The sequence below is a fragment of the Salvelinus alpinus genome, chromosome 6 (assembly GCF_045679555.1).
Source record: "Salvelinus alpinus chromosome 6, SLU_Salpinus.1, whole genome shotgun sequence".
Taxonomy (NCBI): domain Eukaryota; kingdom Metazoa; phylum Chordata; class Actinopteri; order Salmoniformes; family Salmonidae; genus Salvelinus; species Salvelinus alpinus.
The window spans coordinates 45,713,626-45,738,773 of NC_092091.1; the positions used below are offsets into that span (position 1 = coordinate 45,713,626).

Genomic DNA, 25,148 nt, shown 5'->3' on the forward strand with positions numbered 1-25,148 from the left:
TACTGGAATTATATTTTGGATGAATGTTCCCATGCCTACAGGAGACTTTTGAATAAGCATAATCAGATAACCATCGTGTCTGGTTGTGTTTATGACACATATAAAAGGTAATACATTTTAAAAGTTAAATGAAACATATTTAGGCTATATTGAAGCGGATCTAGTTGCGCAAGGAACACCTGCTCGAATTGGAGCCCAGACAACACATATAAATCTCAACGACGTCGGCCTGACAGCGGTATATCGTCAGTAGATCGGGTTCCATTTAGAACCGGAGGGCTGCTGTGAGTGTGGTAGGTCGAAATGCATGCTTGTTGCACGGTCACATGGCCGCTCAGCATCACAGAGTCGGCCGTAGATCTTGTCGACGTCGAAATTGGGACGAGTGTCACAATGCTTGAAAAGCCGCCTTCTCTCATTCTTCACCTGCGTTTCACATATTTTTTGGCACGTACGTTTCACATATTTTTTGGCATAGCCTACCTACCCATGGACAGTCAAACGTTTTCATGTCATGGTTGGCAATCATTTTTATCAGAAAATATGAATAAAGCCTATGCTTAAATAAATTAATAAAAGCGCAGGTGTCAATTATAAACCAAGTGGCCACCTCTACTGCAATGTGTAGAATATGAGAAATCCGAAGAGATTAGTTTGCAATGTGAAATTAATACACTGAATCATCCATCAACATTGCATCTCATAACAATGCTTTAACACTTTGGAGAAGTGCAAATTTTACTCCTAATTTTTTTAAATTATCATGCAAATCTTAAATTTACTAAAATATTAAAATGATTCAAACTAATCAATAAACAGTTGGCTACATTCAGACATCAAAGATGATGTTCTCTATAATATATCAAGGGGTTAGGGTATAGGCCTACATGAGGGGATTTGATGGAGGAAGACATGTAATCAATAAATGGGGAGATCTGGACTAGGATTAATAAAGACATTTAACAAAATAGGCTGGAATTACAAACTGACCCAGTATATCATGCATGCAGCCACCACTTCAAATTATCCAGTCATATAATTCCAATAAAATACATTAATGAAATATTAATAATAATTGATGGTTGTTATCTACAAGTAAATAGAAGACTATCAGAAAAAGATCAGTACAGCCATGATCAAAGCTAGTGCGCGAAACTAACCTTACATGGATCAATTATACCAAGCACACTGGCAAGGCTCAGAATTATTTGAACGTTGGTTTGCCTGTGTTGCCAGTAACCTTCGCTACTAGTTGAAGCTGAGGAAGCTAATGTTGACTGTCAAATTGGGTAATTATCTATTATTATTACTACATCTAATTGTCACTGAATTTAACTAGTTACACGTTTGTAAATGCTGACTAACATTAACATTAAAATATAGCTAACGTTATATCATCTACTGTAGCTAGCTAGCTAACGTGACCCTGCCGTCGGTCGCCTATAGATCACGGTAACTCGTTAGTTTAGCTATAGCTGCAAATTAATATAACGCGGTAGCTAGCTAGCAAACTATCGTACAGATTATATTAAAATGTAATTACGTTAAATCAATTTGATGGAGTTGTAATGGTAACGTTAATTTAAGGACGGTTGCTAGCCGCAGTAACTAACGCCAGTAACGCTAGCTATCTAAAATGTTGGACTGGAGAACAGTTATTGTTGCTACTTATTGAATTTACTCACCATACAGGGCCGCATGACAAGCTCATATTGTCGTCGTTCATTCCGTTAAATATCTACAGTAGCTAACTATAGCTACGTTAGGTTCCGGCGAGATCGATCGAAATATCATAGTTTGGGGGGGGGGAAACCCCAAGCAGGGAATATGGTACAATTTGCGATGTAACCTCTCTATTCATGTAGTCTTCTAATGTAAGTGGGAGTAGTGCACATGTAGAACGGGTATTCAAAACTAGCCCTGCCTGCCGCTCCATAGACTTTCACTGTGTCCTCTATATCATATCATATAACGCTTTCCATTTAACTAAAATTAAATCACTGGCAGGATATAGGCTTGCTTCCAATTGTAAAAAAAATCAATTTTCAATTTTATCTTCAGGCTGAGAGACAATACATGGGCAAGAGACAATGGATGTGTCATGTCCAAGAGGCCATATTTAGGTGTATGCCAAATGCAAGGCATGGGATATTCAAAGAAATACTCTTTATGGGTGAATTCTGATTAGACCAAATGTGCGTAGAGAGTTTAATTTAAACGGTAACAGTACCATACTGAACGACCACAGGGTTATTGTGTATGGTGTGCTGAACACGTTTTGCGATTTCTAATGACCACACCCATATTAATCAGGCCACATATCGCCACACCCACCAAACGAGAACAAGCGTACCTCAAAAGCCTTTTTTGGAAATGTGTCTCTGTTACCGCATGGCAAGTCTGTTTCACAAGTTTAGACAGCACAGAAGTATAACAAAGTAGAGTATAAGTCAGTACAATACAGTTATGTACAGTAGAAATTAGTATAGTAGCAGACACTTAAGTAGAACGCAGTATAATTTACTGTATTCTACTGTACTGTAGTTCACTGTACTGTACTAAACCATACTGTACTGTAGCCTACTGTACTAAACTCTACTGTACTATTCTGTACTGTACCAAATTATACTGTACAGTACTGCACTGTACTGTGCCAAATTATACTGTACTGAGCTCTACTGTGCTGTACTGTGTGCCAACCTTGTGATTGTGACTTGTGATTATTAAGCGGGTGGTTTGGAATTCCCATTGTTAGAGCCTCTCCTGCCCATAATATATGAGACAACGTACACATGGCCACGTTCATATAAAGTGGCATTGTTTACATCGTTACCTACAGTAGCAACCCACTACTACTACTACTTTTACAACTACTAGTCTTACACCTGTAACTCGTCATGGATGATTTTAAAGTTTGGGTAGTTTTGCTTTACAACGGGAGTCAATACAAATAGAACTAACGACCAGAGAATGCCTAAAATGTCACTTGACAACCAGTGTTAGTGAATGTAGCATCACGTTTTGTTGAAAAAATGGATGGTTTGGGAAATAGTCAAGATTTTTTTGCATAAAAGCAATAATACACTCGAGGCCATGTGTTATGACATTTTTATCATGGCTGTGGTGGTCTACGCCACTCTGCTTCGCCTCGTGGTTATGACGACATCACAGCCATGATAAAAATGTCATAACACATGGCCTCGAGTGTATTATTGCTTAATTGTCTGTGATTGGTCCGGTCCGGACCAACCAAGATATGGTTTTGTTTGGGGGCAGGGCTCAATAGAATAATAGCCAGTGCGTAGAATAATACCCAACCATGCAGAGGAGAATATTCAATTTTTCTACCTTTGTGTACCTATTCAGGATACATCACCATAAAGAGAATGTCATGCATAATTATGAATTTACAGTGCCTTGCAAAAGTATTCACCCCCCTTGGTGTTTTTCCTATTTTGTTGCATTACAACCTGTAATTTAAATGTATATTTATTTGGATTTCATGTAATGGACATTCACAAAATATTCCAAATTGGTGAAGTGAAAAAAAAAAAAAAAAACTTGTTTCAAAAAATTCCCCATAATAAAAAACTGAAAAGTGGTGCATGCATATGTATTCACCCCCTTTGCTATGAAGCCCCTGAATAAGATCTGGTTCAACCAATTACCTTCAGAAGTCACATAATTAGTTAAATTGTCACGCCCTGATCTGTTTCACCTGTTCTTGTGATTGTCTCCACCTCTCTAGGTGTCGCTTATTTTCCCCAGTGTATTTATCCCAGTGTTTCCTGTCTCTCTGTGCCAGTTCGTCTTGTATGTTTTCAAGTCAACCAGCGTGTTTCCCCGTGCTCCTGTTTCCTATTCTCTTTTTCTAGTCTTCCCGGTTTTGACCCTTGCCTGTTTTTTCTGGACTCCGTACCTGCCTGCATGACCCTTCTGCCTGCCCTGACATCGAGCCTGTCTGCCACTCTTTACCTCTTGGACTCAGATTCTGGTTTTGACCTTTTGCCTGTCCATGACCATTCTCTTGCCTACTCCTTTTGGATTATAAATAAACTACAAAGACTCTAACCATCTGCCTCCTGTGTCTGCATCTGGGTCTCGCCTTGTGCCCTGATATAAATAAAGTCCACCTGTGTGCAATCTAAGTGTCAAATGATCTCAGTATATACTGTATACACCTGTTCTGAAAGGCCCCAGAGTCTGCCACACCACTAAGCAAGGGGCACCACCAAGCAAGCAGCACCATGAAGACCAAGGTGCTCTCCAAACAGGTCAGGGACAAAGTTGTGGAGAAGTACAGATCAGGGTTGAGTTATAAAAAAATATCCGAAACTTTGAACATCCCACAGAGCACCATTAAATCCATTATTAAAAAATGGAAAGAATATGGCACCACAACAAACCTGCCAAGAGAGGCCGCCCACCAAAACTCACAGACCAGGCAAGGAGGGCATTAATCAGAGAGGCAACAAAGAGACCCAAGATAACCCTTAAAGAGCTGCAAAGCTCCACAGCGGAGATTGGCGTATCTGTCCATAGGACCACTTTAAGCCATACACTCCACAGAGCTGGGCTTTACGGAAGAGTGGCCAGAAAAAAATCATTAAAGAAAATAATAAGCAAACACGTTTGGTGTTCGCCAAAAGGCATGTGGGAGACTCCCCAAACACATGGACTCTGGTCAGATGAGACTAAAATTGAGATGTTTGGCCATCAAGGAAAATGCTATGTTTGGCGCAAACCCAACACCTCTCATCACCCCGAGAACATCATCCCCATAGTGAAGCATGGTGGTGGCAGCATCATGCTGTGGGGATGTTTTTCCATCGGCAGGGATTGGGAAACTGGTCAGAATTGAAGGAATGATGGATGATGCTAAATACAGGGAAATTCTTGAGGGAAACATGTTTCAGTCTTCCAAAGATCTGAGACTGGGACGGAGGTTCACCTTTCAGCAGGACAATGACCTTAAGCATACTGCTAAAGCAACGCTCGAGTGGTTTAAGGGGAAACATTTAAATGTATTGGAATGGCCTAGTCAAAGCCCAGACCTCAATCCATTTGAGAATCTGTGGTATGACTTAAAGATTGCTGTACACCAGCGGAACCCATCCAACTTGTAGGAACTGGAGCAGTTTTGTCTTGAAGAATGGGCAAATATCCCAGTGGCTAGATGTGTCAAGCTTATAGAGACGTACCCCAAGAGACTTGCAGCTGTAATTGCTGCAAAAGGTGACTCTACAAAGTATTGACTTTGGGCGGGGTGTGAATAGTCATGCACGCTCAAGTTTTCAGTTTTCACGCTTATTTCTTGTTTGTTTCACAATAAAAAATATTTTGCATCGTCAAAGTGGTAGGCATGTTGTGTAAATCAAATGATACAAACCCCCAAAATATCTATTTTAATTCCAGGTTGTAAGGCAACAAAATAGGAAAAATGCCAAAGGGGTGAATACTTTCGCAAGCCACTGTATGTTATGTTGGCCCATCTTAGTGATGAGGCACTGGATAAGGTATTAGTGTTGTACAACAGAGTGTGTGGGAGGGGAAGCTACCAAGCAGTTGGAAGGAGGCAATAGTGGTACCAATCCGGAAGCCAGGAAAGGACCCAACAAGGCCAACAAGCTTTCGGCCAATAGCTTTAACATCACATGTATGTAAGATTATGGAACGTATGATTACGGAGAGGCTAACTTACTTCCTGGAGAGCAGTATCGCCACATCAGAGTGGGTTCAGGAAGGGTAGGAGAACTATGGACCCAGTGCTCTGCTTAAAAGCAGAGGTCAGGAAGGCTCAGATGAACAAGGGGACTGTTGTAGCTGTCTTTTTTATGTGGAGAAGGCATATGAGATGATGTGGAAGGAAGGGTTGTTAATCAAGCTTGATATTATGGGGGTAGGAGGACAAACGTACAACTGGATAAAGGATTTCCTGTTTGGAAGGTCTATCCAGGTGAGGGTGGGTAAGTCTCTATCAAGCAGCTACCTGGTGGATAACAGTACACCACAGGGGAGCATGATTAGTCCTCTTTTGTTCTCAATCATGATCAATGATGTTTACTCTCAGGTACAGCCAGATATTGGGAGGTCATTATTTGCAGATGGGGCTTTATGGAAGAGGGGAAGAAATGTGCCATACATAGTCAGGAAGGTACAGGAAGCAATTGATGAAGTAGAGTGGTGGGCATTAATTCCGGTTCTCTGTAGAGAAAACTTATCAGGAGGAAGGTGAAAGATGAGGTATGTTTGATGTTATATGGGAAAAACTTGGAGAGGGTGGGGGCTTTCAGGTTCCTTGGGGTATAATTTGACACTAGACTGACCTGGGCAGAACACATTGAGAGAGTGGTGGGAAAGTGTAAGATGGTGCTAAATGTGATGCGCTGTCTGACAGGGAAGGAATGGGGAGCCGGGCGTTCCTCATTGAGGACCATGTATGTTGCATTGATCTGATCTGTAATAGACTCTGGCAGTGTAGCATATGGTTCGGCAGCCCAGACCTCATTGTAAAGGCTTGATGTTATACAGGGGAAAGGACTCAGAATATGTAGTGTGGCGTTTCGGACGTCCCCAGTGGCTGCACTATAAGTGGAGATAGAGGATATGCCATTGTATATTAGGAGACAGCAGCTGGCAATTAATTTTTGGGTCAAGCTACAGGGACATGGGGTGTCTCATCCTGCGAAAGGGATTTTACAGGCATGCTGGGAACATGAGCGAAGACAGAACACGAGCGTTGGGTGGGTGGGTAATACACAGGTGAAGGAGATGGGACTGTATGGAAGGGAGTTTAGTCCAACGGTAGCTATTCCTGTAAATTCACCATGGCTACTCCCGCCTCCAGTAGTTGATCTAGAAGTGTTGGAGAGACTACAGAAAGATAGGGAGGGTGTTGATCCATCTGATTTGTATAAGAGATGTCTGGATACTGTGTATCAAGATTTTGTTGCCGTTTACACAGATGGTTCAAAAGAGGACAGGATGTACTGGGTCAGCATTTGTAGTGCAGGAGGTCATTGTCACGACTTCCACCGAAGTCGTTTCCTCCTTGTTCGGGCGGTGGTCGGCGTCACCAGTCTTCTAGCCATCGTCAATCCACTTTTCATTTTCCATTTGTTTTGTCTTGTTTTCCTACACACCTGGTTTCCATTTCCCTCATTAAGTGTTGTGTATTTAACCCTCTGTTCCCCCCATGTCCTTGTGTGGAATTGGTTGTTTGTAAGTGCTTGTGCACTATGTTTTGTACCCATGTAGGTTCTTTTTTTTTATTGCCGTTGGTTTTGAAATTAAACTGCTCCGGCTATTACCTATTTCTGCTCTCCTGCGTCTGACTTCACTGCCACCAGTTCCGCAACCCTTACAGTCATCTGGCTGTATATACGTCAGAGCTGATGGCCATACTGTTGGCCTTGCAGTGGGTGGAAGAAGTCAAGCCAGACAATAAAAAAAAATATATATATATACAGTGGGGAGAACAAGTATTTGATACACTGCCGATTTTGCAGGTTTTCCTACTTACAAAGCATGTAGAGGTCTGTATTTTTTTTAATCATAGGTACACTTCAACTGTGAGAGACGGAATCTAAAACAAAAATCCAGAAAATCACATTGTATGATTTTTAAGTAATTAATTTGCATTTTATTGCATGACATAAGTATTTGATACATCAGAAAAGCAGAACTTAATATTTGGTACAGAAACCTTTGTTTGCAATTACAGAGATTATACGTTTCCTGTAGTTCTTGACCAGGTTTGCACACACTGCAGCAGGGATTTTGGCCCACTCCTCCATACAGACCTTCTCCAGATCCTTCAGGTTTCGGGGCTGTTGCTGGGCAATACGGACTTTCAGCACCCTCCAAAGATATTCTATTGGGTTCAGGTCTGGAGACTGGCTAGGCCACTCCAGGACCTTGAGATGCTTCTTACGGAGCCACTCCTTAGTTGCCCTGGCTGTGTGTTTCGGGTCGTTGTCATGCTGGAAGACCCAGCCACGACCCATCTTCAATGCTCTTACTGAGGGAAGGAGGTTGTTGGCCAAGATCTCGAAATACATGGCCCCATCCATCCTCCCCTCAATACGGTGCAGTCGTACTGTTCCCTTTGCAGAAAAGCATCCCCAAAGAATGATGTTTCCACCTCCATGCTTCACGGATGGGATGGTGTTCTTGGGGTTGTACTCATCCTTCTTCTTCCTCCAAACACAGCAAGTGGACTTTAGACCAAAAAGCTCTATTTTTGTCTCATCAGACCACATGACCTTCTCCCATTCCTCCTCTGGATCATCCAGATGGTCATTGGCAAACTTCAGACGGGCCTGGACATATGCTGGCTTGAGCAGGGGGACCTTGCGTGCACTGCAGGATTTTAATCCATGACGGCGTAGTGTGTTACTAATTGTTTTCTTTGAGACTGTGGTCCCAGCTCTCTTCAGGTCATTGACCAGGTCCTGCCGTGTAGTTCTGGGCTGATCCCTCACCTTCCTCATGATCATTGATGCCCCACGAGGTGAGATCTTGCATGGAGCCCCAGACCGAGGGTGATTGACCGTCATCTTGAACTTCTTCCATTTTCTAATAATTGCGCCAACAGTTGTTGCCTTCTCACCAAACAGCTTGCCTATTGTCCTGTAGCCCATCCCAGCCTTGTGCAGGTCTACAATTTTATCCCTGATGTCTTTACACAGCTCTCTGGTCTTGGCCATTGTGGAGAGGTTGGAGTCTGTTTGATTGATTGTGTGGACAGGTGTCTTTTATACAGGTAACGAGTTCAAACAGGTGCAGTTAATACAGGTAATGAGTGGAGAACAGGAGGGCTTCTTAAAGAAAAACTAACAGGTCTGTGAGAACCGGAATTCTTACTGGTTGGTAGGTGATCAAATACTTATGTCATGCAATAAAATGCAAATTAATTACTTAAAAATCATACAATGTGATACAATGTCTCTCACAGTTGAAGTGTACCTATGATAAAAATTACAGACCTCTACATGCTTTGTAAGTAGGAAAACCTGCAAAATCGGCAGTGTATCAAATACTTGTTCTCCCCACTGTATATATACAGTGGGGAGAACAAGTATTTGATACACTGCCGATTTTGCAGGTTTTCCTACTTACAACGCATGTAGAGGTCTGTAATTTTTATCATAGGTACACTTCAACTGTGAGAGACGGAATCTAAAACAAAAATCCAGAAAATCACATTGTATAATTTTTAAGTAATTAATTTGCATTTTATTGCATGACATAATGTCACGTTCCTGACCTGTTTTCTCTTGTTTTGTATGTGTTTATTGGTCAGGGCGTGAGCGGGGTGGGCATTTCTATGTGTTGTGTTTCTATGTTGGGTTAAAGGGTTGCCTGGTATGGCTCTCAATTAGAGGCAGGTGTTTGGCATTTCCTCTGATTGAGAGTCATATTAAGGTAGGTTGTTCTCAATGTTTGTTTGTGGGTGATTGTCTCCTGTGTCTTTTGTGTCTGTGTATGTGCACCACACGGGACTGTCTTGGCTGTTCGTTCGTTTGATGTAGTCTGTTCCTGTTCGTGAGTTCTGCGTGTAGTTATGTAAGTTCCATGTTCAGGTCTGTCTACGTCGTGTTTGTTATTTTGTAATTTCCAAGTGTTTTCGTATTTCGTCTTCGTGTTTCAATAAATATCATTTATGTCTAATTACCTCGCTGCGTATTGGTCCACCGATCCTTCTCTCCTCTCCTCGTCTGAGGAGGAGGAGGATTTAGAGTTCCGTAACACATAAGTATTTGATACATCAGAAAAGCAGATCTTAATATTTGGTACAGAAACCTCTGTTTGCAAATACACAGATCAAACGTTTCCTGTAGTTCTTGACCAGGTTTGCACACACTGCAGCAGGGATTTTGGCCCACTCCTCCATACAGACCTTCTCCAGATCCTTCAGGTTTCGGTGCTGGCGCTGGGCAATACGGACTTTCAGCTCCCTCCAAAGATTTTCTATTGGGTTCAGGTCTGGAGACTGGCTAGGCCACTCCAGGACCTTGAGATGTTTCTTAAGGAGCCACTCCTTAGTTTCCCTGGCTGTGTGTTTCGGGTTGTTGTCATGCTGGAAGACCCAGCCACGACCCATCTTCAATGTTCTTACTGAGGGAAGGAGGTTGTTGGCCAAGATCTCGCGATACATGGCCCAATCCATCCTCCCCTCAATACGGTGCAGTCGTCCTGTCCCCTTTGCAGAAAAGCATCCCCAAAGAATGATGTTTCCACCTCCATGCTTCACGGTTGGGATGGTGTTCTTGGGGTTGTACTCATCCTTCTTCTTCCTCCAAACACGGCGAGTGGAGTTTAGACCAAAAAGCTCTATTTTTGTCTCATCAGACCACATGACCTTCTCCCATTCCTCCTCTGGATCATCCAGATGGTCATTGGCAAACTTCAGACGGGCCTGGACATGCGCTGGCTTGAGGAGGGGGTCCTTGCGTGCACTGCAGGATTTTAATCCATGACGGCGTAGTGTGTTACTAATGGTTTTCTTTGAGACTGTGGTCCCAGCTCTCTTCAGGTCATTGGGCAGGTCCTGCCATGTAGTTCTGGGCTGATCCCTCACCTTCCTCATGATCATTGATGCCCCACAAGGTGAGATCTTGCATGGAGCCCCAGACCGAGGGTGATTGACCGTCATCTTGAACTTCTTCCATTTTCTAATAATTGCGCCAACAGTTGTTGCCTTCTCACCAAGCTGCTTGCCTATTGTCCTGTAGCCCATCCCAGCCTTGTGCAGGTCTACAATTTTATCCCTGATGTCCTTACACAGCTCTCTGGTCTTGGCCATTGTGGAGAGGTTGGCGTCTGTTTGATTGAGTGTGTGGACAGGTGTCTTTGATACAGGTAACGAGTTCAAACAGGTGCAGTTAATACAGGTAATGAGTGGAGAACAGGAGGGCTTCTTAAAGAAAAACTAACAGGTCTGTGAGAGCCGGAATTCTTACTGGTTGGTAGGTGATCAAATACTTATGTCATGCAATAAAATGCAAATTAATTACTTAAAAATTATACAATGTGATTTTCTGGATTTTTGTTTTAGATTCCGTCTCTCACAGTTGAAGTGTACCTATGATAAAAATTACAGACCTCTACATGCTTTGTAAGTAGGAAAACTTGCAAAATCGGCAGTGTATCAAATACTTGTTCTCCCCACTGTATATATATATAGTGGGGCAAAAAAGTATTTAGTCAGCCACCAATTGTGCAAGTTCTCCCACTTAAAAAGATGAGAGAGGCCTGTAATTTTCATCATAGGTACACTTCAACTATGACAGACAAAATGAGAGATAAAAATCCAGAAAATCACATTGTAGGATTTTTAATGAATTTATTTGCAAATTATGGTGGAAAATAAGTATTTGGTCAATAACAAAAGTTTATCTCAATACTTTGTTATATACCCTTTGTTGGCAATGACAGAGGTCAAACGTTTCCTGTAAGTCTTCACAAGGTTTTCACACACTGTTGCTGGTATTTTGGCCCATTCCTCCATGCAGATCTCCTCTAGAGCAGTGATGTTTTGGGGCTGTTGCTGGGCAACACGGACTTTCAACTCCCTCCAAAGATTTTCTATGGGGTTGAGATCTGGAGACTGGCTAGGCCACTCCAGGACCTTGAAATGCTTCTTACAAAGCCACTCCTTCGTTGCCCGGGCGGTGTGTTTGGGATCATTGTCATGCAGAAAGACCCAGCCACGTTTCATCTTCAATGCCCTTGCTGATGGAAGGAGGTTTTCACTCAAAATCTCACGATACATGGCCACATTCATTCTTTCCTTTACACGGATCAGTCGTCCTGGTCCCTTTGCAGAAAAACAGCCCCAAAGCATGATGTTTCCACCCCCATGCTTCACAGTAGGTATGGTGTTCTTTGGATGCAACTCAGCATTCATTGTCCTCCAAACACGACGAGTTGAGTTTTTACCAAAAAAGTTCTATTTTGGTTTCATCTGACCATATGACATTCTCCCAATCTTCTTCTGGATCATCCAAATGCTCTCTAGCAAACTTCAGACGGGCCTGGACATGTACTGGCTTAAGCAGGGGGACACATCTGGCACTGCAGGATTTGAGTCCCTGGCGGCGTAGTGTGTTACTGATGGTAGGCTTTGTTACTTTGGTCCCAGCTCTCTGCAGGTCATTCACTAGGTCCCCCCGTGTGGTTCTGGGATTTTTACTCACCGTTCTTGTGATCATTTTGACCCCACGGGGTGAGATCTTGCGTGGAGCCCCAGATCGAGGGAGATTATCAGTGGTCTTGTATGTCTTCCATTTCCTAATAATTGCTCCCACAGTTGATTTCTTCAAACCAAGCTGCTTACCTATTGCAGATTCAGTCTTCCCAGCCTGGTGCAGGTCTACAATTTTGTTTCTGGTGTCCTTTGACAGCTCTTTGGTCTTGGCCATAGTGGAGTTTGGAGTTTGACTGTTTGAGGTTGTGGACAGGTGTCTTTTATACTGATAACAAGTTCAAACAGGTGCCATTAATACAGGTAACGAGTGGAGGACAGAGGAGCCTCTTAAAGAAGAAGTTACAGGTCTGTGAGAGCCAGAAATCTTGCTTGTTTGTAGGTGACCAAATACTTATTTTCCACCATAATTTGCAAATAAATTCATTAAAAATCCTACAATGTGATTTTCTGGATTTTTTTTCTCTCATTTTGTCTGTCATAGTTGAAGTGTACCTATGATGAAAATTACAGGCCTCCCTCATCTTTTTAAGTGGGAGAACTTGCACAATTGGTGGCTGACTAAATACTTTTTTGCCCCACTGTACGTGTTTGGGTCTGCTTCAGAGAGGAATTTTTATGTTTACTGCCCCTTCAGGGACAAACACGAGGAGAGGATATTCTGAAAGCCCATGTTACATTTCTTTGCCGATAATAATATTGACTGGTCAAATCTGGCATCCGTGTGCACTGACGTGCCCCAAACATGCGAGGGAAGGAGAAGGGACTCAACAATGAACATTGTGGAACAAAAACAGAGAAACAGACTGACCAATGCACACCTGGATTGCCTCACAAGGGTAGCAGTAACAGACTATACATTTAGAATGAATTCAGTCAAGGAACAGAAGGGACATTTTCGCTCATCCAACTACTGAGGTAACCATTAATATGGGTCTTATACATGTGATGTAGCCTATTTGATGTGTGTATGTATATATTTGTGATGTGCTGAACATCAAATCAATTGCATGTGCTCTATTGCTCTGAATTTGCTCTCAGTTGATAATTGATCATATTGGAAGAAAAATGAAAGATCTGTGCGGCATTCAGAATGATTGTCTCTACACAAAGTGGCCCCCTTACAAAAAATAGTAACACTGGCATAGACAATGAGACAGACCTGCCCAGCAGCTATGACTTTGTTTACATTAGACAACACCTTGTGCATTTTTTTACTTGAGAAATACTGCACCAAACACATTAGTTAGATATAAAATGTAGCAACTAAAACACAGTGGTGGAAAAAGTACCCAATTGTCAAACTTGAGTAAAAGTAAAGATACCTTCATAGAAAATGATTCAAGTAAAAATGAGTCACCCAGTAAAATATTACTTGAGTAAAAGTCTAAAAGTAGTTGGTTTTAAATATACTTAAGTATCGAAAGTAAATGTATTTGCTAAAATAAGCTTGAGGATTAAAAGTAAAAGTATAAATAATTTTAAATTCCTTATATTAGGCAACCAGATGGCACCATTTTCTTATTTATTTTCTTACAGATAGCCAGGGGCTCAATCCAACACTCAGACATAATTTACAAATGAAGCATTTGTGTTTAGTGAGTCCTCCAGATCAGAGGCAGTAGGGATGACCAGATATGTTCTCTTGATAAGTGCGTGAATTTGACCATTTTCCTGTCCTGCTAAGCATTCAAAAATGTAACAAGTACTTTTGGGTGTGAGTGGAAAATGCATGGAGTTAAATGTACATTATTTTCTTTAGGAATGTAGTGAGGTAAAAGTAAAAGTTGTCAAAAATTTAAATAGTAAAGTAAAGTACAGACAACCCAAAAAACGACTTAATTATTACTTTAAAGTATTTTTACTTAAGTAATTTACACCACTGCTAAAACATCCTTGGCAAAAACGTCAAAATTAATTACAGATTTCATGTTGTCTTAGATTCATTCTGGGGATTTTGAGGAAGTGAAATAGGCTGAATAGGTGAATGGGGGACATACATAATTAACCAAATGCGGAATCGGTCAGGAAACGGTCCAAGACTGAAAGGGATAACAACCTTCTCTTGTTCCTCCTCCCTTCTGTAGCCCACCTGGCCACACCTGTCGCTCAACACATCTACACCTGTCTGAAGACCCAGTCACCTCGCCTCTGGGGTCAGTTCTTGAATCAGGCCTCACAAAGCAGCCGTGAGTCCATTATGACAGCCGTATGTCAGCTCTATGTCTGCTGATGCCCCCACATCCCCTCCAAACCCCCATGTATTCCCTCCATTGGCACCGACTGAATGATCATTCCTCTGTACTGCCACCTGGTGGCAATAGCGGCATAGCGATATTCCACCCAAAGCATGCAGTGTCACAAAATTACTTGTTTCAAGGACAAGCAGTCACATTAGTAGAAGCTCACCCTTTCTGAAGCTCTTCCAAATTCCATTTTACATGTCAGCAGTAACTTAGCAGGGTCACCTTAGCCGACAATAAAGCTTTTCTGTGTCTTCAGTGCTGAGGTGATGGTCAGGTCGTGACTCACGTCTCCTGTCCTATCTCTCTCTTTGACAGATGGACTAAATACTGAGAATAATGAGGACAGAGTGCGTCTGTACTGCCTGCAGTACCATAGTCTCTACCTAGAGGGAGTACTCATCCTCTGCACGTGAACCCCCCCCTCCATCCTCCCTCCACCTCCAATATAACCTTCACTGCTGCTCATTGCTGCAGTCTCTGTCTGTCTCTCCTCTGCAGATATATGTATGCAGGACAAATGTGTGTGCGCATGTGTGTCTGCAGATAGCTCTTCATATGATATGGTGGTGTTTGTGGGTGTGAAAGAGAGAGAATTCTTGTTCTTCAGTAGTACTCACTTCTTCATTTCACTATGGCAAAGAGCTTCACTTCCTATGCAAGCTGAGTCTCATACTGTCTTCTCACACTGTCTGGTCAGGCACACACAGGCACACACACGCTCTGTCTCTGTCTCACTGTGTGTCAAATGCATTTGTAGAGAGTACTTTGCTTATAGAGGTTGATTTAATGTGATTGTGTGTCTGTTCACAGTAATGATAAGAACCTGTGCATTAAGGCCAGGCTGAGTGGGGTGAAGGCCCTCAGTAGGGTAAACCTTGTGGAGGAGGTGGACAGGCTCAAAACTATTGGTGTCCACAATCTGACTCCCCTCCATGCACAAATACACACACTGACCCCTATCAACACAGGGACACAGAACCCCATCCTCACACAAATCAGATCAAATCAAATGTTATTGGCTGCATACACATATTTAGCAGATGTTATTGCGGGTGTAGTGAAATGCTTGTGTTCCTAGCTCCAACAGTGCAATAATATCTAATATCAGTGCAGTAATCCCAGACCTGTGACCACCAGAAACCCAGACCGTCCCCAGGACAGCAGCAGAAGGAACAGAGGAGGAATGATGGAGGGAAAGAGAGAAGACTGGATGAGGAGAGAAAGAACGCTGCAGAAGAGGCCCAGGAGCTGAGAAGATGTGTGTCAGTACTCTAAAGGAGGCACTGTCTCAGGTGCTGGAGGTTGAGATGAAGGCAGCCTATGAAGAACTGTGGTAAGAGCTAAATGCCACAATCTCCTGGTAAGTTCCAAATCAACCCTTAGCCTCTGCCCCAGACATTCTACATCGATCGGAAATGATTAGACGGGGCAGGTGTAACATTTGTGGAACTGCTTACTGATATACAGACAGAGAAAGCTTGAACTATGTAAACTGATCAGATGTTGCCTATATTTTTGTGACCTACATTTTTGATTGGATACGACATATCGTATATCTGAAACCGCCCTGGACTCTTCAAGAAACACTGGATCGTTGTCTTTGGGAACATCGTCTCTCGTAATCTGCAGAAATCCATGGAATACCTTCCCAACTTCCTCTTCACAAGTGAGAAATCATGATGACATCACTATCAGATTTCAGCACTCTCAAAATGCAAGCAAATGCTCAGATGAAAAAACAATAAAATATTTCGTATGCACTTTGCACTCTTTGATAGACACCAGTACATTTGCATGCTGAAGAAATTCTGTTAGCTCTTAATAATTGACATGTGCACAGTGCACTATACAGTGCATTTGGAAGCTATTCAGACCCCTTGACTTATTCCACATTTTTTCACGTTATTATAAAATGGATTAAATGTCACGAATCCCACTTCCTGAGTCTGTTTTTGCCTGTGTTCTGTCCTGGAGTGTTTTTCCGGTGTCCTGGAACGCACCCTGTCTGGTTGCCGGGCGACGTAGCTAGTTGGGAGATCTCTGATTACCCGCACCTGTATCCCATCAGCTATCTGCACACCTGGTCAGTTACTTCCTTGGATCTGCTTACTCAATTCCATCAACTCACCTCCGCTGCCCGCTCCGCTACTTGGATTTTTCTATCACTACATTTACACTTGTAAATAAATACTCACCTTCGTCTTACTCTCCTTGTCCTGGTCTGCTTCTGGGTTCTACTTTAGAGAATCGTGACATTAAATAGTTTTTTCCCCTCATCAATCTACACACAATACCCCATAATGAGAAAGCAAAAACTGTTTTTTAGAAAAAAAATAACTGAAATATAACATTTACATAAGTATTCTGACCCTTTACTCCGTACTTTGTTGAAGCACCTTTGGCAGCGATTACAGCCTTGAGTCTTCTTGGGTATGAAGCTACAAGCTTGGCACACCTGTATTTGGGGAGTTTCTCCCATTCTTCTCTGCAGACCCTCTCAAACTCTGTCAGATTGGATGGGGAGCGTTGCTGCACAGCTATTTTCAGGTCTCTCCAGAGATGTTCGATCAGATTCAAGTCCGGGCTCTCAGGGACATTCCGAGTCTTGTCCCGAAGCCACTCCTACGTTGTCTTGGCTGTGTGCTTCGGGTCGTTGTCCTGTTGGAAGGTAAACCTTCGCCCCAGTCTGAGGTCCTGAGCGCTCTGAAGCAGGTGTTCATCAAGTATCTCTCTGAGATAATGCTGGATGATGCTGCCACCACCATGCTTCACCGTAGGAGTGGTGCCAGGATTCATCCAGATGCGGCGCTTGGCATTTAGGCCAAATAGTTCAATCTTGGTTTCATCAGTCCAGAGAATCTTGTTTTTCATGGTCTGAGAGTCTTTCGGTGCCTTTTTGCAAACTCCAAGCAGGCTGTCGTATGCCTTTTACTGAGGAATGGCTTCTATCTGGTCACTCTACCATAAAGGCCTGATTGGTGGCGTGCTGCAGAGATGGTTGTCCTTCTGGAAGGTTCTCCCATCTCCACAGAGAAACTCTAGAGCTCTGTCAGGGGGTGACCTTTGGGTTCTTGGTCACCTCCCTGACCAATGCCCTTCTCCCCCGATTGCTCATTTTGGCCGGTTGGCCAGCTCTAGGAAGAGTCTTGGTAGTTCCAAACTTTTTCCATTTAAGAATGATGGAGGCCACTGCGTTCTTGGGGACCTTCAATGCTGCAGAAATGTTTTGGTACCCTTCCCCAGATCTGTGCCTCGACACAATCCTGTCTCGGTCTACGGACAATTCCTTCGACCTCATGGCTTGGTTTTTGCTCTGACATGCACTGTCAACTGTGGGACCTTATATAGACAGGTGTGTGCCTTTCCAAATCATGTCCAAACAATTGAATTTACCACAGGGGGACTCCAATCAAGTTGTATAAACATCTCAAGGATGATCAATGGAAACAGGATGCACCTGAGCTCAATTTCGAGTCTCATAGCAAAGGGTCTGAATACTTATGTAAATAAGGTTTTTCTGTGTTTTATGTTTATATTCATACATTTGCAAAACTTATATGAACCTGTTTTACTTTGTCATTCTGGGCTATTGTGTGTAGCTTGATGAGAAATATTATTATTTTTAAATCTTTTTTAGAATAAGGCAGTAACGTAACAAAATGTGGAAAAAGTCAAGGGGTCTGAATACTTACCGAATGCACTGTGTGTATATATATATATATATATATATATATATATATATATATAATTATATATATATATATATATATATCAGTACCAGTCAAAAGTTTGAACACACCTACTCATTCAAGGGTTATACTTTATTTTTACTATTTTCTACAATGTGGAATAATAGTGAAGACATCAAAACTATGAAATAACACATGCAATCATGTAGTAACCAAATAAGTGCTAAACAAATCAAAATATATTTTATATTTGAGATTCTTCAAAGTAGCCACCCTTTGCCTTGATGATATCTTTGCACACTTGGCATTCTCTCAACCAGCTTAACCTGGAATGCTTTTACAACAGTATTCAAGGATTTGCCACATATGCTGAGCACTTGTTGGCTGTTTTTCCTTCAATCTGCAATCCAACTCATCCCAAAACATCTCAATTGGGATGAGGTCGGGTGATTGTGGAGGCCAGGTCATCTGATGCAGCACTCCATCATTCTCCTTCTTGGTCAAATAGCTCTTACACAGCCTGGAGGTGTGTTGGGTCATTGTCCTGTTGAAAAATAAATGATAGTCCCACTAAGCTCAAACCAGATGGGATGGTGTATCGCTGCAGAATGCTGTGGTAGCCATGCTGGTTAAGTGTGCCTTGAATTCTAAATAAATCACAGACAGTGTCACCAGCAAAGCATCCACACACCATCACACTTCCTCCTCCATCCTTCACGTGGGAACCACATATGTGGAGATCATCCATTCACCTACTCTGCGTCTCACAAAGACACGGTGGTTGGAACCAAAAATCTCAAATTTGGACTCATCTGACCAAAGAACAGATTTCCACCTGTCTAATGTCCATAGTTCGTGTTTCTTGGCCCAATCAAGTCTCTTCTTCTCATTGGTGTCCTTTAGTAGTGGTTTCTTTGCAGCAATTCGACCATGAAGGCCTTATTCACGGATTATCCTCTGAACAGTTGATGTTGAGATGTGTCTGTTACTTGAACTCTGTGAATAATATATTTGGGCTACAATTTCTGAGGTGCTGTTAACTCTAATGAACGTATCCTCTGCAGCAGAGGTTTGGGTCTTCCTTTCCTGTGACGGTCCTCATGAATGTCAGTTTCATCATAACGCTTGATGGTTTTTGCGACTGCACTTGAACAAAGTTCTTGACATTTTCCAAATTGACTGACCTTTCTGTCTTAAAGTGATGATGGACTGCCGTTTTCTTTGTTTGTTTGAGCTGTTCTTGCCATAATATGGACTTGGTCTTTTACCAAATAGGGCTATCTTCTGTATACCACCCCTATCTTGTCACAACACAACTGATTGGCTCAAATGTATTAAGAAGGAAAGAAATTCCACAAATTAACTTTTAACAAGGCACACCTGTTAATTGAAATGCATTCCAGGTGACTACCTCATGAAGCTGGTTGAGAGAATGCCAAGAGTGTGCAAAGCTGTCATCAAGGCAAAGGGTGGCTACTTTGAAGAATCTCAAATATAATATATTTTGATTTGCTTAACACTTTTTTGGTTACTACATGATTCCATACGTGTTATTTTATAGTTTTGATGTCTTCACTATTATTCTACAATGTAGAAAATAGTAAAAATAAAGAAAAACCTTTGAATGAGTAGGTGTGTCCAAACATTTGACTGGTACTGTGTATATTTTATTAATATATATTTTTCTCTTTATTACTACTAGCCACCTAACAATTTAATTTAATAAGTTAGAGTAGCTAGCTTGTCTAACCATCTAGCTGGCAAGGTTGGTAGACTTTAGAAAAGCAAGCAATAACTAAATCTACTGAATAAGACTCACATTCCTTTCAATCTTTTAACCAGATTTTAGCAGAGACGTAGAGCAGCATGTTTAGTTAAAAAAACAAAAGAAAACAGGAGGATAGAGAGCTCAAAAGGTATGCTTACACAGCCAGACAAATAGACATATTTTTTACATAGAATTAAGCATAATGATTATGGCTCTAGACTGCAGGAAAAAGCTGTTTCAGGTGTTTGAAAAATGCTAAATTCTCCAACTTGCGGATGGTGAGCCTCGCTCCCAAGCACCCCCAGCCATCCTCATGTACTTTGTGCCCCCTCAGATTTTTGTGGTGCATGACGCCCCTGCACACACTTACACACATATACTCAAACACTACACTTACACACTCACCACATACGCTGCTGCTACTGTCTGTTATCTATCCTGTTGTCTAGACACTTTAACCCTAGTACACTCAGTGGCCAGTTTATTATATACACCCATCTAGTACCGGGTTGGACCCCCTTTGTTTCCAGAACAGCCTGGATTTTTGGGGCATGAAAACGTTACTCAATTGGTATCAAGGGACCTAACGTGTGCCAGGAAAACATTCCCCACAACATTACACTATCGACACCAGGCTGGATGGGGCCATGGACTCATGCTGCTTATGCCAAATCCTGACTCTGCCATCAGCATGACGCAACAGGAACCGGGATTCATTGGACCAGGCAACAATTCTACACTCCACAATTATCCTGTGTTGGTGATCGCGTGCCTATTGGAGCCGCTCTTCTTGCTTTTAGCTGATAGGAGTGGAACGCGGTGTTCGTCTGCTGCAATAGCCCCGTGACAAGGAGCAGCGAGTTGTGCGTTCTGAGATGCCTTTTTGCACACCACTGTTGTACTGTGTCGTTATTTGCCTTTTTGTGGCCCGCCTGCTAGCTTGCACGATTGCCCGCCTGCTAGCTTGCCATTCTCCTTCTACCTCTCATCAACGAGCTGTTTTCGCCCACAGGACTTCCGCTGACTGGATGTTTTTATTTGTCGCACCATTCTCGGTAAACCCTAGACACTGTCGTAAGTGAAAAGCCTAGGAGGCCAGCCGCTTCTCAATTACTGGACCTGGCACGTCTGGCACCGACGATCATACTACACTCAAAGTCGCTTAGGTCACTCGTTTTGCCCATTCTAACGTTCATGAGAACAGTAACCGAATGCCTCGTTGCCTGTCTGCCTGCTTTATATAGCAAGCCACAGCCATGTGACTCACTGTCTGTAGGAACGAACCATTGTTGTGTATGGGGTAGTGTACCTAATAAACTGGCCGCTGAGTGTATATTATGTACATAGCTACTTCAATTTCTTCCTACCTCTGCACATCGACTCGGTACTGGTACTCCCTGTATATAGCCTTGTTATTTTTAGTTGTTATTGTTATTTGTGTCAATATTTCAAATATTTTTTTTTATATCTTTAACTCTGCATTGTTGGAAAAGGACCCGTAAGTAAGCATTTCAAAGTTAGTCTACATCTTTTGTTTACAAAGCATGTGACAAATCTGGTTTGATTTGACCTCTTCATACATAGAGTAAAATAATTTATGTTTTCTCTCTCTCTATCATCCTCCTCACGACTTCTTTTACTTAATGACAGTGGTTGTGTGTGCGTCCGTGTGTGGGTGTGCGCGCGTGTCCCTCCACTAATCAGACCCTGGCTGTTGTTTGTAGGGTTCTGTCAGCACACAGCTAATTAGAAGACGCCCAGGCTTTCCTTTCCGTCATCCACTCTAGTGAGGTTAGTATTTATTCCTCAATCATAATAAATCTGATATAAACCAGGACAGTCCAACTTAATCTGAGATTACAGTTATTACTCATGTTTCATCACTCCAAGGATCATTTGTTTGCTTTTTGGCTGCCAGTGTTTTGATAGGTAGACTAAAGGTTGCTCATCCACATGGACATTGTAGTATTCATTTATTCTAAATGTTAATGAGATTGTGGTGTTGAGGTTGATGACATGTACTGTCTTTCAAGCTGATTTGACTGAATCTTATTAAGTCACTGTTCGGCTTTAGATTGCTGCCATGTATCCCAGGTTCACTGCCAAAGAGCTGTTGGACTGTCTCTCACAGCACGAGTACGGGTGGGTGAAGACACAAAGACATAGTTACACTCACATACCCCCAAACATTGCTTGCTGGGCTTACAAGTAAACCTGTTATAGAAGCACATGTGAATGTTCTAGTTGACAGGGTATCTAGGGAGTATCTATCGTGATCTAGTCCACTAATGTGCAGTGAACGGTCTTTGTAATAAATGCATGCCTGGGCAGGTCTCTGGTGCATGGCCCTGCCTGGGAGTCTAGTTTCACCTCATTGTGTCATCACATCACAATCGCCATGCCAGCCATTCTAAACTATTGTGATACTGATTAGCAGCTGAATTATTCATCACCGTGTTCACCTCTTTCTGGAAATGCCCAATTGCTGCGACTGTAAAATGGCATAATGACAGACACACATATACACATAGTTTGATGAGTGGTTAAATGAGTTCAAGACGCTGTGTTCTTCCAAATCAAATGTATTTATATAGCCCTTCGTACATCAGCTGATATCTCAAAGTGCTGTACAGAAACCCAGCCTAAAACCCCAAACAGCAAGCAATGCAGGTGTAGAAGCACGGTGGCTAGGAAAAACTCCCTAGAAAGGCCAAAACCTAGGAAGAAACCTAGAGAGGAACCAGGCTATGAGGGGTGGCCAGTCCTCTTCTGGCTGTGCCGGGTGGAGATTATAACAGAACATGGCCAAGATGTTCAAATGTTCATAAATGACCAGCATGGTCAAATAATAATAATCACAGTAGTTGTCGAGGGTGCAGCAACTCAGGAGTAAATGTCAGTTGGCTTTTCATAGCCGATCATTAAGAGTATCTCTACCCCTCCTGCGGTCTCTAGAGAGTTGAAAACAGCAGGTCTGGGACAGGTAGCACGTCCGGTGAACAGGTCAGGGTTCCATAGCCGCAGGCAGAACAGTTGAAACTGGAGCAGCAGCACGGCCAGGTGGACTGGGGACAGCAAGGAGTCATCATGTCAGGTCGTCCTGAGGCATGGTCCTAGGGCTCAGGTCCTCAGAGAGAGAGAAAAAAAGAGAGAAAGAGAGAATTAGAGAGAGCATACTTAAATTCACACAGGACACCGGATAAGACAGGACAAGTACTCCAGATATAACAAACTGACCCTAGCCCCCCGACACAAACTAATGCAGCATAAATACTGGAGCCTGAGACAGAAGGGGTCAGGAGACACTGTGGCCCCATCTGATGATACCCCCGGACAGGGCCAAACAGGAAGGATATAACCCCACCCACTTTGCCAAGGCACAGCCCCCACACCACTAGAGGGATAACTTCAACCACCAACTTACCATCCTGAGACAAGGCCGAGTATAGCCCACAAAGATCTTCGCCACGGCACAACCCAAGGGGGGGCGCCAACCCAGACAGGAAGATCACGTCAGTGACTCAACCCACTCAAGTGACGCACCCCTCCTAGGGACGGCATGAAAGAGCACCAGTAAGCCAGTGACTCAGCCCCTGTAATAGGGTTAGAGGCAGAGAATCCCAGAGGCAGATAATCTATTGGCTGGTCATCATATCAAGGTTTTATTATTAGTTAGACTGTCTTGTACTGTACACATGCACAGCTAAAAGCTGAATTGCATTATACAGAAGGGGGAAAAAGGATGGGAAATGCTCCATTCGTTATTCCCACTGATGGTGAAGAAAGGTGACAGCTGTTGGCTTTAGAAAGAGAGCTCCACAGACGACACTGAATGTAGGCCTAGTTATTTATTCATTCATCATGATGTTGTTGATGGAAAATAGGACTAAAATAGGATGTAATTTCATACTGTGGTTTGAATCCTAACTGCGGTTTAAGACTGAGAAATATTTGCTGGGATATTGCATTAACGAACCCCACAGCGATAGTCAATGTTTTATTTCTGCTATTTTTTTACTGAACTGCTCACCGAGGAAAGAAATTGTCTAACTTAGCCTAGTTGATACTGTAGTTTTCTGCGTAACACTTTATTTGGATAGCCTGTAGAGCATGCACAGATGGACTATCAGTAACATTTCAACTATCTACTTACCCTAGCTGTAACTGTAACCCTTATCCTAACCCTAAACTTAACCCCTACCCTAGCCCTTAATCAAAACCTTACCGTAACCTTAGCAAGCAGTTGCTTATTAACACATAGTATCCAAATAAAGTGTGACTGCTTTCTGTGTTAAATAATTAATTAAATTTGGCCTAGGGTGAAGTTATATAGTTAATAGATAAGTAGGCTATGTTATTCCTTGTGTTGAATATGTTATGTTGGTGGCCACAGAGGCGTGGGCTGCATCCCAAATGGCACCCTATTATTCCCTATAAAGTATAGTGGAATTTTTGTCCCCCCCAGTTTTATCATTGCGCTGTGATACAAAACTCGGCTCCGGTGTACTTTAGGACCATGCAGATGCCGCAGAGCGGTCAGGTAGGCCGTTTTCCGGTTTGAGCTGGCTGGATTTAGGACCACAGAGCGTGCCGGACAGGCTGTGTGAAGGCAAAGCTTCTGAAAGGCTGGCGTATAGAACCAGCACAGGAGAGATTAACAGAGGCAGCTGCTGTCTGTGTTGCACTTTTTTTTACGAGTTGTAAAAGCAAGGAGAGCAGAAACTGGCTACTCTTTAGTTGACTAATCTAGCTGGCAAACTACTATTTATTCCCAGTGCTGAGCTAGTAGTGTAACTGACATTTACGTGAGCAAATTTTTCAACCCTCTCGACTGAAATGAATGAACTACTAGCAGTTAGCTAGCAGTTACCACTGCCAGTTCAGCTCTAGCTCGCCTCTAGCTACAGTGCATTCGGAAAGTATTCGGACCCCTTGACCTTTTTCACATTTTGTTATGTTACAGAAGAATGGGAGAAACTCCCCAATTACAGGTGTGCCAAGCTTGTAGCATCATACCCAAGAAGACTCGAGGCTATAATCGCTGCCAAAGGTGCTTCAACAACTGAGTAAAGGGTCTGAATACTTATGTAAATGTGATATTTCAGTTTTCTATATTTAATACATTTGCAATAAAAATGTTTAAAAAAGAACGTTTTTGCTTTGTCATTATGGAGTATTGTGTGTAAGTTCATGTTTTAAGTATCCCTATATTTCTGTTATTACGGTGCTATCACTCT

At 42.5% G+C, this 25,148-nt stretch overlaps 1 long non-coding RNA gene across 1 annotated transcript; it reads left to right on the forward strand.

The window, feature by feature from the left end:
• The first annotated feature begins 1,198 nt into the window (after positions 1–1,198).
• Positions 1,199–16,219, forward strand: LOC139578751 (uncharacterized). The gene is made up of 3 exons (XR_011675610.1): positions 1,199–1,289; positions 14,296–14,397; positions 15,592–16,219. It is a non-coding gene; the product is annotated as an uncharacterized lncRNA (long non-coding RNA).
• Positions 16,220–25,148: the final 8,929 nt, after the last annotated feature.